General features: G+C 39.8%; 1 protein-coding gene across 2 annotated transcripts in view; it reads left to right on the top strand.

Annotated features, from left to right (window-relative positions):
* Window positions 1-14,073, top strand: part of apba2b (amyloid beta (A4) precursor protein-binding, family A, member 2b) — a 61,629-nt gene that overhangs the window by 3,202 nt on the left and 44,354 nt on the right. For both annotated transcript variants that reach the window (XM_070984351.1, XM_070984260.1), the window contains exon 2: window positions 13,994-14,044. The gene's annotated coding sequence lies outside the window, so the exon portion shown is untranslated. The remainder of the gene's footprint in view (window positions 1-13,993; window positions 14,045-14,073) is intronic.

The following is a 14,073-nucleotide window of genomic DNA, read 5'->3' as shown; positions in this document are numbered from 1 at the left end:
ATCACCAGTTAGATCACTATGGTCACTGTCATATTGTCCTATGAGTTGTTCAATTATTCACTGTCTGTGGAGGATATATCTTCAGATGACATCATCAATACAGTCACTCAACTTCAATAACCAACACTGAGCTGTGCAATATTATAGATCTCTAATACTTGTGAATCACATATATAACATACATACAGAATTCTTTACAGAAAAGATTGTCCATCATGCCGTCTTTGTTGAATCAGATCAGGACCCAGATAGAGATAAAGAAAGATGTAAACACTTTGAACTATTCAATGTAGGCCTTGAGGAATGTACAGCCTTTATAGAGTTATGTGCTCTTTGATTGCTTTGTATTTTTATTTTGCAGTCAGCTATACCAAGTATAATGTAGAATAAAACCTGTAACGTTGTTACAGCTAGAATGGTCAATAGTGAGAAAGAATGTAGAGCTGATGCATTTCACCCCTACATGTACTGATTGAAATTTCTTTCTCCACTGGCTGTGTTTCATAAGGTAATGTGAAATAGCACGTTAATCTAATATATCGACAGAGCCTGTGTACTTCAGTTTGTCGTCTTCCACCACACAGCTTGCTGGTTCTTCTGTTAGCTCAGTAAGGAGTTTAATCTTCTGATTTTCAGCTTGCCAGCAGCTGTTTTGTTTTTCCTTTCACCTCAGGGTTTATGGACGAATCACATTTCACTGTTCATCACAAGAGGAATTGGTTTTCTGGTTCACATGCAGGCTTGATTACAGCATCAAAACTTGGAAAACTGACGCACATATCAGATGATGATGCTGCTTGTAGGAAATATCCACGTTACGTTTTCAAGTTGACATTCATCTACAAAATTGACCTATTAAATTTAAATTTGTACCCAATGTTTATGGCACAATATATGAACGTCATACTGGACTGATTCATATTTTGTAAACTTGAGCAATCTGAGAGCCTCACATAGAATTTGCTTTTTAAAGTTGTGCCTCTAAGTAATGTCTGATCAAGGATATAATTTTGTAGTATCATAACCTTACAAAACGCCAGGCTGTATAACGTTTAGCGTCAGTTGTCTCTAAGTAAAGCATGGATATCCTGAAGGAGTTGGGTCAGCACTTGTTGTCCAGATCTTGACATTGTTCTAGTATCACACACATAAATATGACAGCCATATCAGTGTTACTCAAGTTGTTTTGACAGCGCTGTCTCTTTCGATTTCTGTTTTTCCTTGAAAGTGTGATCTGTGTTTCTGCCTCTGTCACGCTTGTTTTTTTTTAAACCCTCACTAGACTACTTTGATTCAGAGACAAAACTATCCCCTTTAGCTTTCATCCACTGGATGCTGTCGATCTGCAGTGGCTTGTTCGGTCTTTGAGAGGCCAAGCCTTACTCTTGCTGAAGTGTTGACTTACGGCTCTGTGGTATAACATGTTACTATTGCTTTTTACTAACAGGTAAAGAAAACGTGCAGAAATCCAGGTCATGTTCTGGGTCATGCATAGTTAACGGACACTGTTTAAATGTTTGTGACAGGTCTTAAAATGCAAGCAGGGTCTTTGAACTGTTAGTTTTTGTCTGAGAGAACGAGAACCAATGGAGCTCTGTGATGGTTGAGCTGGTGTATAGATGGAGTGCAAAGTCACTTTTAATGTAGTTTCTATTGAACGACAAAGGAAAAGAGAAAGAAAATCACCTCTGTGCCAGTGATAAAGCGTCAAGCAAACTTCTACAGCACGCATAGGCTGTCTTCACTATAATATGCTGTTTTTCCTCTCAGTATTCCCCTCTCATTGTTCCTATGGCCCTGCTCTAAGTCTCCAGAATTCGTCCAACACTTGTCTTCACTCCCTTGACATTCTTCAACACTTCAGTGATCTGCACTTACAAGTAATCAATATCGAAGCAGTGACTAGTTGAGGCATGACAAGGGATTGTTAGAAATGTCGCACACCAGCAGGATGTGTCCTTCACACTTTCCTCAGTGTTCAGAATGAAACTGTGCTGTGTGATGTGAAGGCCAAGGTCACGTTGTCCCTAATGTAAGGTCCTGAAAACACACAGGTGTACCAAAATCTCCTTTGACTGTCCCCCAACGAGACAAACATATTGTCTTCACTGCTGCTTTAGATAATCTATTACTTCCACACATGCAGTTATATAATCAAATCTTTATAGGTGTTCTTGTTTTGACTGCTGTTGGTGGCAGGAGTGGGATGTGAAAATATTTATATATAACTTCTTTTGCACACCTTTCCATCCATTTAGCAAAGTATAATGTTTTTGCATCTTTTTTGTTAATCTTTTTTGATGATTTTTCTAACTCATCAGATGTCATTGAATTTAAATTAATCCTTAAAAAACAATTGCTTTTAAATCAGTAACATTTAAATATACCTTTGGAAGCTGGATCTATTGATGTAGCAAAATCTACTACAACTGGCAATGATGATGATGATAATAATTATAGTGGTTCTTATTTTTCTATCTTTCATATAAGAAATGCAAAATGAAGTGGCTTACAACAAATAAATCACATTCATTAAGTGTTTCAGATAAAAAGACATAGAATGAATATAAAAACGGGGATAGAAAATTCATGTACACAATGGAGAATAAGACCCACTTCATAATAATAGGAAAAATAAGATGAAAGGAAAATAAAACCACTGAATAATAGTGATAAAATTAAGTATAGAATACATAGAATGCATAAAGTCAAGTAAATTACAATAATTGTAAAGAAGTAGGAGTACATAAGTGTGAGCCAGTACGTACTGGCTTTCTGTAACATTTAAAATTGCACAGCCGAAACTGGTCCAATGTGCTTCCTCCTCTTTGTTCTGGTTAATAGTCGAGCTGCAAAGTTTTGGATGAGCTGATGTCTCTCTGTTTTTGTTTTTTTTAGGAGACCAGTAAATAGTGCATTACAGTAATCGAGGACTCATTTTGAAATAAAGCCATGAGTCATTTTGTCAGCATCTCTTTGATTTGTGCTTTAGTTATGTTTCCAAGATGGAAAAATGAAAATTTTGTCACCTTGTTGATGTGGGACTGTAAAATGTAGAACTTAATCCAGGATAAAACCAAGATTTGTAACCTCAGATTTAATCCAGAGTAACTTTTCCCAGATTATTACACAGCACTTCTCTTTTTGTTGTAAGCATGCTCAGTTTTTGTTGCTCTCCATCTGGAACCAGCTAATACTGTACCATGGTCTATTTCTTTCCCTGGTTTGCTTGTACATGCTGATAAAATACATCTTGATTTTATAAGTGCACATTTGTACATGTCCATGAACTTGTCCCATATGCTAGCTTGCTGTCCTGAGTACTTGCATCAAGTCTTGATCTCTTTATTGTTAATAGTACAACAGGAAGAGCATGCTCTTTCATGCTATTCCCAAGTGAAATGTATGAATATTGAGTGTGTAAATAATATAGTTTAAGCTTCTGATCATTTTTCCAAGTGCACTGCTGTCCCCTAGAATCATTGAGGTGATGCGTACACATCATTTCACCTCTCTTTATTGCATTAGCATGTAAATGAGTCCAAATCAGTTTCACACTCTGTGACCAAATCAGGTCACATTGGGAGGAAAGCAAAATGGCTAAGAAAGAAAGAATGAGAGAACCCCTTCTCCCACAGTGCTTGGTGAAAGAGAAACCCATTCATCGCTGCATTAATCATGGGTGGCACTGAAGAATCGCTCTGAGGCGGCACCCAGAAAGAGAGCCGGGGAGAGAGAACTATTGAAACAGCCTTATTTGTTAACTGGATCTGTCTGAATGACACCCGTCTGTTTTCCCTTCACAGTTCTGTCCTCTGTGATCTAACTTAGAAATCTGATAAATGTACCTGGGATGCAGTTTTTATGACACTTGTATTAATTCTTCTCTGCTCTGTAGTATGTTTACATTTTTGGGAATGGCCCCCTACTTTATTCTTCATTGAAATAGAGCTAAAATCTAGAGCTAGTAAGTTAAGGGCTAATGCTTTGGTTGATGGTTTGTGGTAATTTTTTTATATAGGCCAATATCATAAATCAGAATTTGTCTCAAGTGGCTTTACAGTCTGTACAGCAGATTTGAATGAGGACCCCCCCCATTCAAATACCTTACTGACTGTAGGTGCAGCTTTGAACATTTTAGGTAACTCAAGTTTTAAATAACTACATTTGAGATGTGTCATAAGGTTTTGTTGGCTGAGAAAACAGAAACTGCAGTTATGACTGACAGGCTTATGAACTTCGTTGACAACCTGTAGCTACAATTCAATAATGAGATGAGAAGAGCATCAGATACAAAATGTTGATTAAATACACCACCGTCTACTTGCATAGTTATTGTACGGAGTGGTGTTTGTTTTCTGATAACATTATCTGGGTTATTCTTTCAGACTGTTGAAAGCTCCTTTCAGACCCACAGAAGACATTATGACATTTTTCACAAGGGGAATAATGCTCCTCATGACAAGTAAAGTTATTGTCACGTCTAAAATTGCCCCCTTTAAAAAAAAAAACAAGACGCAATTTGTATTTTTAAGGATGGAACTGGATCCAAAATGGAATCTGGCCCTAATGTTGATCCATGGTTTTTGTGTTACAGGACAACAGGGCGCACGAACATGAAAAATAGGAACCGTAAATATAGCTGCGAGCAGCAGTCAAGGGCACCAAGCCAGGGTACATCAACTAAAATAGATTGCTCATAGATACAGTGAGGACATGCCAGTAGGAGAAATACAATCCACAGGAGGTGTGCCAGGTGTGGTTGACATGATCAGGAAGAGGCACATATGTATGCACAGATACATGGATACTACAGTATTTACTGATAACGTAATAGAGTTTGATATTCAATCAGAGGATCTTATTTTGTCACTGAACTGCCTGAACTTCCTCAAACTTATTAAATTATCTAGATAAAAATTATCTGTAAAGACAGACCGAGCAGGCTTTAGTCCTTTTGGTTACACCTTTACTCTTGATCTTCAATTGCAATTTAGAGTTGTAGCCATTTTGTCAACATTTTATTCAATAAAGTCTTTCGTGATTTTGTTATGAAAGTATTTTCAAAGATGCAACACTGCATTTGTTTACATCAACTGTTCATTAGTTACAGTTCTCAGTTGCAAACTGAATGTTTTATACTTTTGAACTTGTGATATGAGTGTGATTGTGTGCGTGCATGTTGCACTTCCCAGGTAGCATAGGATAGAGAGTCAAGAATTGTCACTTTGGGCTAAGACAGGCATGTCCAAACTATTCTACAAAGGACCGTGTTGCTGCAGGTTTTTCCTCCAACCAATCAAGAGGATGCAGTCTGACCAATCAGCTGAGATCAGCTGATGAAATGAGTCAAGTCTGGTGTGCTGCTGCTTGGTTGGAAAGAAAACCTTCAGCCACCCGGCCCTTTGTGGAATAGTTTGGACATGCCTGGGCTAAGATCACTCTTTCTACAGAGTTTGCCTTTTTATGCTGAAGATGCAGTTGTTCAATATGCGTAGGATGTAAGCAGAAAACCTGGAGTCTGAGAACAACTAACCTTGGCCAACAGTTGGCATTGTTAGTTTTTAGGTTATGTGTGTGTGTGTGTGTGTGTGTGTGTGTGTGTGTGTGTGTGTGTGTGTGTGTTAGTGCCTAATATGCATGGCCTTAATATACCAGTCTTACCAACCCTCCTGCTGCATTCTGAGTCATAAGATGACTCCTCTCCCTCGGTATGCTGTCACTTATGTCATTACTTACGCTTAAGATGCCTTCACCAGACCAACTCATTAGCTACTACCTAGTGTTTGTTTGAGGAGCGGCATGATATTAGCATTTAGATGTGCACAAAGCCTCACTGGCTGCTGTCATTTTTGGGCTGCAGAGACAAATTCACATCTGGTTAATTTCCTTTCTCAGCAGTGAGAGATTGCTGCTATTGGAAGAAACAACATCGTCTGTAGCTGCAGAGGTAAATGTATTTCCATATAAAATGCAGCATGCTGTTGTTGTTCAAGCAAGACGAATGTGAATCAGGCTGAATCTTGAATTGCTTTGGAGTACCTGCCTTGGGGCCTTTATTTCTATAGCCAGACATTTTCGTTGATTGACGGCACAGATGATTGTTCATCATTTGTATGATAAAAGTGATGGAGAACAACCAGATGGCTTTTTTTTTTTATCATCGCTGTGAGACTTGCTCAGAGAGAAATGGGGAAAGAGGGGATGCAGATAAAAAAAGAAGTAGCAAGGAAAAAGTGAAGAGATGCAAAGGGGGGTGGGACAGAGAAAATACAAACATTTAATTCGATACATTTCATCTGAAAGACGCTAGAAAGCAAATATATCAAAATGCAAGTATTAACAAGCGATTTTCCGCCGGCGCAGGAAAGTGTCCGATGCCCAAACTTTTCCCAGGAGACTGACGTTCTGGTCCGGGAGGTCCAGGCTCGCAGTGGTCGTATCTACGGCCTCACGAAATTTATTTCAATACTGTCTATCTGTTTAGTAGCAAGTTATTGATCATCAGATGTTTTTTGAACTGATGTAACCGCAAATACTCATTTAATGACAAAGCTGGGCGGTGAGGCGCTCCCTCCTCTCCCGTGCGCTTTGCTGCTCTCCCAGTTGACACGGCGCATGCAGTTCAGCCTCTCTCGGTCTTAAGTCCCTTAATGTGTCCTCCGTGAGTTCATAGTGACGTCCACGTCATACAGTCACAAAGAATGCACCGACACTGTGAGGGCTGTATGTTAATGAACCACCTGTCCGGTCCAGACATCTAAAACGCATTGTTGTAGATGACACAGCACATTAGATATTACTTTTTAAGATTAAGATTAAGATTTACTTTATTGACTGCACACACATGCTACAGGGAGGAGACTGCATACACGTCATGCTTCGTGAAATTTTTTTCTCCGCATTTGACCCATCTTGGTTCGTCGTTCCTCCGCAGCAGACCAGGAGCAGTGACCCATCCTTTTTCATCACCATTGGCCAGGTGGTGATCTTCTTGCATGTTTTTAGTGGGGGTTATTCAAGGAGGAAACCCCAGGTGAGCACAGGGAGAACATGCAACTCCACACAGAAAGGCCCCTTTTTCCTCAAGCACCAGGCACCAAAAGATGGCGGAGGACACACCACCAGCGCCCACAGCGGGATTCGAACCAGGGACCCTCTAGCTGTGAGGCGACAGTGTTACCACTTGTGCCACCGTGCTACCAGTAGTTAGTATACAAGTTGCTCTTGATTGAGTTGCAGTACAGTTTATTTTCTTTTAGATAATTTTAAGCATTGCATACCAGTGGTGCTGTTCTGGGTCTCCAAGGTCTGGGCATCCAAGGCTACAGCCCCAAATGTTTTATGAATAGCCCCGGATCTCGAAAAAATTAAAATAAATAAATAAAAATCCCTGGATCTATTCATTTGCCATTCAGATTGCATATTTAAGCCCTTGAAAATAATATGATATCATTTTAGGTCCTCTGCATGTCATTCAAGCAGCAGATGTACTTTACAATACTTGTCATGCATGCATTTTGTGTGAGCGTGAGAGAGAGAGAGTGCCCAGATTACAGGGCTTGTCATTGTTGGCATCTGGTGGTAGCTCGCTAGTGAAATCAGTAAAGCTATAAGAAGCTTTTTCAAAAAGAGAAAGGATCAAGGCAACGAGGCACAGGAGAGGCCAGAGGATGTGGAGGAAGAGTTTCCTGCTGCTGTAGCCGCAAATGAGTCAGGACAAGTACCACCACCTCATCTACAAGAAGAGGGGTCTTTAGCTAGCTGGCTAGTCTAGCTCAGTCGTTCTCAAATATCGTTGTCACAAGGCACACCTTTAAATCTGATTATAGCTATGTAAACTGTTAATGTGGTTAGATTTTGGTTGGCGTAATTGTATTATTGTTTTATGAGCAGGGCAGGAGAGAGGAGAAGAGAACAGAAGGAGAGAGCAGAGGAAATGCAGAGTGATGATGAGACACCAAAAGAGCTGCTGGAGAGGTGAAGTAGAGATTATATCAGATAGACAGCTCAGACACAGACACAGTTAACACATTTTGTCTTAGTTCAAAGTTGTCACATTTCAAAAGGAGTCACACAATAGAAGCAGAAGCTATGAGACCAGGGTTGGTCAATTTTCAAAACTGAACAAAGCATTGGCAGCATACATAGCAATGACTGCTTCATCAAAGTTTGGGCTCTTATTTTCTCTTCGGGTTTTACTCCTGCTGCTGAAAGGGACAATGATCACAAAGTTGAATGAGGATTCAGATTGCTTGCATGATTTATTTGGATTTAATATTCTGAAAGACAGCCTATGCCCCTGCCCGAACCTTTTGGTCCTGTCCTATCTTATATTCCCTTTACTCTGAAATAACTTCAATATGGTGGTATTATTGGGTGAAAATGTAAAGATTTCTGGGCTGGACTAAACCCCCAATGTTTCAAGATGTCAAAGCACCTGGAAAAAATATTGAATGACTGAACCAGAACGTGATGGGTGGTTGTTGCAGATTGCATTTGTTTTGCCATGTGAAATTGTTGTAGAGCAGTGGCATTCAGTTGTCGTTTGATGTAACCTCAGACACCTGGGTGTGCCTGCACAACAAATGCTTTCTCACAGCCTTGGACAGCACATTAGGAAGGGTGAGAAGTTTATTAGCCAGTCAAGCTGAGTGATGTTCAGACGCCCATATGCTGCTGTGCGGTTGTGTGTTCTGATGAAGGTTGAGAAAAAAAAAACTTATAACCCTCAGTAACACATCAAAGACCAGACTCAGCTGGTCGCTTTATATCTCTGGCCAAAACTTTTCTCTGTGTTCTGCTGTCTTGTTATATAGGCCATCTCTCTAATACTATTACTCACTCACCTTATGGGATACAGTATAGTTGCAGCAAAGAGCTCACAAAACTGTAGCACTATCAAAAAGCATCTATTGAGGATGTTCCTTCTGTTTATGGGCCCATTCTGTTTGCTGGTCTGTATGAGATCAAACATGATGATCTAAGATAACAGTGGCTAGTGGCCTCTTCATGCTGCTGGGTTATTTCGCCAAACAGTCTGTGGCTGAGCTGTGGCTCTCACTCTTCTTCAGAGAGGACACCATTGAATTATCACATGACAAAAAATCACCCCCCCAAAAACAAGCTGGGATTGACTCAGCATATAGCTGAAAGCCAGTGCATTCGTCCAATCACTCAACCCCATTGCAGTGCAGTGTTTTGGAATTGCACTTGAATGAAAATCATACAGAAGTCGACAGATCTGTGTCTAGGTGACTGTGGTGATTATCTTAATGAGTGTCTTTACATGGCTGTCAATATCCAGTCATTATTGAGTATGTGGCTCTGTGCTTTGAAACCTTGATGAAACAACGAGGATTTGTTGACTTAAGTGTGGTTGGTTGTGCTTGAGATGCATTTATTGTATTTGGTTTGTCGGTATTCAGTGCTGAAGAGCGTACTTTGAAAGTTGCATGTATTTCTTTAACCACAGATATCGAAGTACAAAGCAAAATACAAGCATCTAATTCAGAATGAGAGCTCAGTTGCTGATATAATCCCGGCTGTTATCTGGTGTGTTTTATGCATGCTAATGTAATCAGTGACAGCAAGGTCATTCAGAGTTGTGTGTTGGAAAACCAGAAACATTCACAAATGGCTTTCAGTTTTCTGAGAGATAACCATGGATATAAAGTCAGGACACAACATACCATCTTAAATGCAGCACTGCAGACTTGTGAACACACCCACACAGGGTCAAAGCAGTGCTGAAAGATGCTTATATGAGTGGGAAGGTGAAAGTGGTCTCGTGTCTAATATCTAATGTTAAAGAGCCGTCAATCAATGTTGGTTTTGATCAGGATTTGCCTTTAGGAATTATAGCATGTGAAACCACCTGTTTGGTTGTCTTTTACAACATAACATGTCTTATTACGTTACGTAATCTACACTAAATAACATTTTGAGGAGATGCTTAAAAATGATATAGATATGTTTCTATTTAATTATTTTCTCAATACTTTATCCAACAAATTTCAATATCTTGTAATCACAATTGCCTACAGAAAAGCACCCAGTTTGGGTTTGCCATGTATTAACACAATGTTTCTGTAATGTATTACACATCTCTAAACACACAGACAACACTGAACATGTAGTACATTGCATTAAATTAATTGCCACAGACCTGCATCAGAGTTTCATGTACCTTATGATTTTTGTTCAGGAGGCATTTCAAAGGTCAGAAGAGAAGTTCCTCACCTCAGCAATAAACTGAAAAACAGCCCATAAGTTTGGTCTTACATGCTGAAATTGGAGCTGTCTGTGCTGACCTCTCGGCCTTCGCTGATTTGAGGCTAGCTGAGGAATACTAATGAGAGAATTAGTAGAGGTCAGTATGAAGTGAACAGATAATGAATCTGGAAATAACAACACAAGTTCTTGTGTCGGTGTTCATGGTACTGCTTTATAATTCCCCTGTTTTCATGTTGTATACAATATTATGCCCCATATTCTTGAAATCGAATAATACGTATGTTGCATTGGATGTGTTTGCTCATGACGCTAACTGCTAACCGGCACTGAAAGCTACAGGTCAGGACAGCCTAACTGGACTGTTAGCAGCCAGCGGCTTGGTTATCTCCTCTGTGCCTTAGAGCCCTCTCATTTCATCCTGTGTTCCATCTTTGGGTGCCTTACAGTATATCTGTAATTCAGCAAAGACAGTTTAGTTATTGCTCTGGGACAGAAGGTCACAACAGCATGGCAGTGAGCAACCTTGTAAAATGTTGACGGTGTGTTAAATGGCAGGGAACAGCTTATGCAAGGTTTTAGAGTGAAGAGGGCACTGTAAGCTTTTGCCTGTCATGGCAGAGGAGAGCGGGAGGATGGAGATAGATTTCCTGCTGGAGCTGGCCTCTGATGAGCTGAGATGTAGGTGTGTGAACAAGTTTGTCGTGTATCTGTCAGCTTGTTTTTATGGGTATTTGCTCATGTGCACACATGTATAGTATTGAGGTCTGCAGGTTATTCTTAATAACACGACCTCTCTGCATCAGGTTCATCACAAAAAGCATTTTTAAGAAGGGAAGTCATCATTATATCACACCATGCTTTCCCCCTGAGGCTGAGTCTTGGTAAAATGTGACAACACACTATCCTAAATGAAATATTGTGCTGCTACAGCCCACAAATCCCATCAACAATTGCATCATCATTTTTCTTTTTCTTTTTTCAGTGACAATGAAATATAAAAATGACCATTCCATTTAAAATTGTGACTCATATCACAGTTGTAGTATCATCAAAATAATGGCAATGTGATGATTTTTTTTTGTTTGTAGCTATGATCGTCAGTAAAAAATATGGAGGACTCTAAACTGAATATGTTCGCTATCATTTCAAATGACCTTTTGTAGAATTTGCACATTTAAATATTTGGTATTTTGGACAATCTACATGGTGTTGTCTGCATATAGTGCATTTAAGTGCTGAGCCTGAATTAGGACAAATACCATTTCTTACATGGTATGTGATTATGGTATGGCAAAAATAAAATTGCAGGTACTTACTAAACTCACTAAACAAGCGCATTATCAGCATTTTTGCAGACTGCTTGTGTGGGCTAATTTCTATTTTTGTAATGTGTCAGAAGGGAGAGTTACAGGTGCTGTGAATGTCTCATAACTTGTCCACGGATCTCTAAATATCTATCAAATGCTCATGTGCGCCCTGATTACCCCTGCCTAATTTCTGGATTGAATGCTTATGGCCAATTGCTACACTACATTAAAAGAATTCTTGAACACTGTGATAAGTTAGCAATGATCTATGACACTGGTAAAGGACAGAAACAAAAACAGTAATACTAGCAGTTATCATAACCATAGAGATTTATATATCTGGATTTAGACCTATACAGAAACAAATGTGGTTTTGCTCTGTTTGCTTCTCATCATCTGAGATCATATGGTGCTGGAATGATGCTACACAATAACCCTTATATTACTAGACTGCAGCTGACTCCAGTATCTTCCCCCTTCTAAATGTATTTATTTTCTTTTATTTTGGTTGGTCGTATGTGTGATCTGCTGAGTGTTTTATCTCAAACACTGTAAAGCTGCAGTGTGCTGCAGTGTGAGTAGGACCTGTGGGACCGATACAAGCCTCAGGGCTGTATTACAGCAGGAGGAGGGGAGCCACGGTGAACTACGGCAGTTGTGAGATGTGAGACACATGCCATTGTAGCCACTTTGAACACAATCTGTGTGTTGTGTATTTCTCACCTGGTGTGGTGATCATACCAAATCTGATCATACCAATTCAACTACCATCTGAAAACAGAGATTTGGTTAATCAAAGGACTAAGACTCACTTTTCAGGTTATGGTTAGTTATGTTTGGAGTAATTGTTGGAGTAGGCATGTAGATGTCAAGATATAATGTGGGGAGTTATGGAAAGTCAAGACAATGTCCCTAAAACTACAGGTCAAATGTGTGCATTGCCATTGAAAAGGAGAACTAAACATGTCTCGGATTTTTGTGCGTGTGTGTGTGTGTGTGTGTGTGTGTGTGTGTGTGTGTGTGTGTGTGTGTGTGTGTTTGCAAACAAATGGCCAGAGAAGTAAGTACGTTGCATTGCTCATCTCTTCTTCTCCCATCTACCAAACTTTGTATTCCTTTGGGAGAATGAGTCAGCAGGTGTTGATCACTTGTAGTTCAAAAATCAGTTTTGCTCTTCCCTTTATACCCTCTCCAAGGTTTGGCCAGATAAACCAATGAATCTCTGTCTGAGATGTTTTTAGTTCTTGCTTAAAGCCAGCTTTCTTTGAAGCAAATTTTGTTTTTTCTGTTACTTTGATCAGTAATTAGTGTATATCAAATGGAAATCTCTTGATATGATTACGTGTTATTTTGGAGTCATGAAATATTAGCTATTCTGTTATTTGGTGCATAGCTGCCAGTGTCTTGGTCTTCAACATTTCTTACACCTGCCTGGTTTTCTACCGCCCTCTGACACCTGATCACTTCAGTCAACACAACCCCCGCTAGCTGTTGTGTAACAGCTATTATACTGACGCCATCAGTGTGCGTGCTGCTGGGGTGTCTTCTGGTTGATCTGATCCAACCGCTGAGTAGGGACAGCAACTTGGGGCTGTCACAAGGAGAGTCAGGCCACAAGGATGAGATGTGACATGTGGCCATGGCTTAGTGGCAGATGGTGAAGCCCTGCTGTCAGAGTTACAGCCGAGCTAATGTTGCTATTTCTCAAGGTTTACTGTAACTCCTGGCTTGAAATCTTGTTACTGGCCAGCCACACCTCTGTCTCAAATAATGGAGGAATGGAAAAATCCTGTCAGGAAGCACACCTCACTTCAGATTTGCTAGAAGTTCAAGATCATGACGCTAAATCTCACTGCTGATTAGACCAGATGTGAAATGTTGGTTATTGTTGTTGTTCTGTTGTTTGCAGAAGTGTTTTGTATGTTTTACAGTTAAATTCTGTGTTCATACTGTACAAGTATTGGTTTGATATTTCGATTTTCTTTCAGAACATGTGGTGAAGATTAGATTACATAAAAACCTGCCATAGCCAATCCAACTTCACTTCATATTCCTTTATTACTTTATAACCATATTATTTAGTAGAATTTATGTAGAGACGAGTGTCAGTGCCAATCTGTGTCACGAAAGTTTGTACAGGATTTGGACAGCATACTTTTATCCCTAGCATGATGCAATTGAAAAAAATTCTATTATGAATTCAGGTCCTCATTTCAGAGTCAAGTGACAGCTGCCCATAGTGTCATTCTCTGTTTTGATTAAGTCACCAGACGTCCTCTTAACAATGTGACCCAAACTATTCCATTTCTCATCATCGCCCTTCGTATCTTCTGTACATCCAGGCACAGAAAGAGATAGAAGCTCAGTCTTCATGTTGAACTGTGTGACTTTCATGTGGGTTGTCAGTTTGATGCTCAGCTTGATGCCCTCTCTCTCCTTTTGTGTTTTAGGTCATCCCCTGGAGCAAACAGTAGAGCTGCTCTGCCTACCTACGAATATCAGTAAGTTAGCTCTACTGTGCTTTGACAGG

Source organism: Chaetodon trifascialis, chromosome 1 (genome assembly GCF_039877785.1).
Source record: "Chaetodon trifascialis isolate fChaTrf1 chromosome 1, fChaTrf1.hap1, whole genome shotgun sequence".
Classification (NCBI taxonomy): Eukaryota; Metazoa; Chordata; class Actinopteri; order Chaetodontiformes; family Chaetodontidae; genus Chaetodon; species Chaetodon trifascialis.
Note: the sequence above shows the minus strand (reverse complement) of the source record. Positions and strands in the feature narration are given on the sequence as shown.